Here is a 2,738-nt window from a genome sequence, read left to right as displayed (position 1 = left end):
CAAATATAACACAAAAGATTGTCTCTGACCAAAATGAAGTTAGAAATCAATGACAAGCATAAAACTAGAAAATTCACAAAATTGTGTAAATTAAACAACACACTGTTAAACAACTAAGAGATCAAAAAAGAAATCACAAGGGAAATTAGAAAATACTTAGAGATGAATGAAATTGAAAGCATAACATACCAAAACTTATGGGGTTCAGTAAATGTTGTGCAAAAGGGCAATTGTATAACTATCCATGCTTACATTGAAAAACCAGAAATATCTCAAATCAACAAGCTAACTTTAAAACTAAAGAAACTAGAAAAAGAACAAACAGAGCCCAGTTACCAGAGGGAGGAAACAATAAAGATTGGAGCAGAGATAAATGAGAGAGGAAATAGAAAAGCAATAGAGGAAAATCAATGAAACTAAAAGTTGGTCCTTTTAAAAAGTCAACAAAATTGTTAGCTGGATGGACTAAGGAATGAAGATTCAAATTACTAAAATCAGAAATGAAATTACTACTGATTCCGACAGAAACAAAAAAAGATTATAAGAGAGTAATATGAACAACTACACAGGAAAAAATTGGATAACCTAGATGAAATGGACAAATTTCTAGAAAAATAATACTGACCAAGACCAAGTCATGAAGAAATAGAAAATCTGAATAGACCTGTAACTAGTAAGGAATTGTATCAGTTATCAAAAATCCCCCAACAGAGAAGCACCTGGATGGCTCAGCCAGTTAAGCATCCAACTCTTGATCTCAGTTCAGGTCTTGATATCGGGGCTGTAAGTTCAAGCTCCACATTGGGCCCCACACTGGGCATGAAGCCTACTTAAAAAAAAAAAAAATCCCAACAGATAAAAGTCTTGGACCTGAAGATTTCACTGATGAATTCTACTGAACATTTAAAGAAGAGCTAATACTCTTCCAAAATTTTCCAAAAAATTGAAGAGGGAACACTTCCTAACTCATTCAGTGAGGCTAGCATAACCCTGATGCCAAAGCCAGACAGACATCACAGGAAAAGAATTACAGACCGGCCTGAGTGGCTCAGCGGTTGAGCATCTGCCTTTGGCTCAAGGCATGATCTCGTGGTCCCGAGACTGAGTCCCACATTGGGCTCCCTGCATGGAGCCTGCTTCTCTCTCTGCCTCTGTCTCTGCCTCTCTCTGTGTCTCTCATGAATAAAGAAAGAAAATCTTTTTAAAAAAGAAATTACAGACCAGTATTCTTTATGAGCATTGATGTAAAAATCCTCAACATAATATTCCAAACCAAATTCAGCAGAACATTAAAAGCATCATGCACCATCACCAAATAGGATTCATTCCTGGAATGCAAGGATGGTTTGACATATGAGACTCAATCGATGTAGGAGCACCATAGCAGCAAAATGAAGTTAAGAAACTACATATCATCTCAACTGATGCAGAAAAAGCATTGTACAAAATTCACCATCCTTTATAATAAAACAACAAATAGGATTAGAAGGAAAATATCTCAACATAATAAAAGCCACATATAAAAAACCCCACAGTAAACATCATATTCAATGGTGAAATATTTCCTTCACGCTTTTCCTTCAAGATCAGGAACAAGATAAGGATGCTCATTTTCACTACCTTTCTTCAACACAGTATTAGAAGTTCTAACCATATCAATTAGGCAAGCAAAATCAATAAAAGGCACCCTACTTGGAAAAGCAGTAAATTATCTGTTTGGAGATGACATGATTTTATATGTAGAAACCACAAAGAATCCACAAAAAAGCCATCAGAGCTAATCAATAAATTCAGCGAAGCAAGACACAAAGTCAAAACACAAAGTATCAGTTGCATTTCTATATACAATCTGAACAATCTGAGGCAGACTGTGTGGCTCAGCTGTTTAGTGCCTGCCTTCAGCCCAGGGCATGATCCTGGAGACCCAGGATCAAGTCCCACATCGGGCTCCCTGTGTGGAACTTGCTTCTCCCTCTGCCTGTGTCTCTGCCTCTGTGTGTGTGTGTGTGTGTGTGTGTGTGTGTGTGTCATGAGTAAATAAATAAAATCTTTAAAAAACAATCTGAACAATCTGAAAAGGAAAATACAAAAACAAAACAATTTACAGTAGCTTCAAAAAGAATAAAATACTTAAGAATTAACTGGGGATGGAGGTGGTGAAAGATTCACACAATCTAAACTACAAGACACTGCTAAAATAAATTAAAGAAGACATAAATAAATGGACACATGTTGATGTTCATGGATTGGAAGACTTAATATCATCGAAATGTCAATACTACCCAAGTAATCTACAGATCTGATGCAATGCCTATCAAAATTCCAATGAGATTATTTGCAGAAATAGACAAACCCATTCTAAAATTCACATGGAATCTCAAGGGACCTTGAATAATCAAAACAATCTTGAAAAAGAAGTACAAAACTGGAAGGCTCACATTTATTGATCTCAAAACTACTACAAATCTACAGTAATCAAAATAGTGTGGGTTTGGCATAAAGTTAGGCATAGACCAATAGAATAGGATGAAGAGCTCAGATATAAACTTTCACATATACCTTCAAATTATTTTTTAAGTTTCCTTTTTTTATTAATTCCCACACCCAATGTGGGGCTTGAACTCACGACCCTGAGATCAAAAGTCACTTGTTCTTCAACTGAGCCATCCAGGCACCCCTTATCAAATTATTTTTAATAAGGATTCCAAGATCATACAGAGGGGGGAAAGGACAGTCTT

This window comes from Vulpes lagopus, chromosome 6 (genome assembly GCF_018345385.1).
Source record: "Vulpes lagopus strain Blue_001 chromosome 6, ASM1834538v1, whole genome shotgun sequence".
In the NCBI taxonomy this organism is placed as follows: Eukaryota; Metazoa; Chordata; class Mammalia; order Carnivora; family Canidae; genus Vulpes; species Vulpes lagopus.
The sequence above is the reverse complement of the archived record's forward strand: the minus strand, read 5'-3'. Positions refer to the sequence as shown.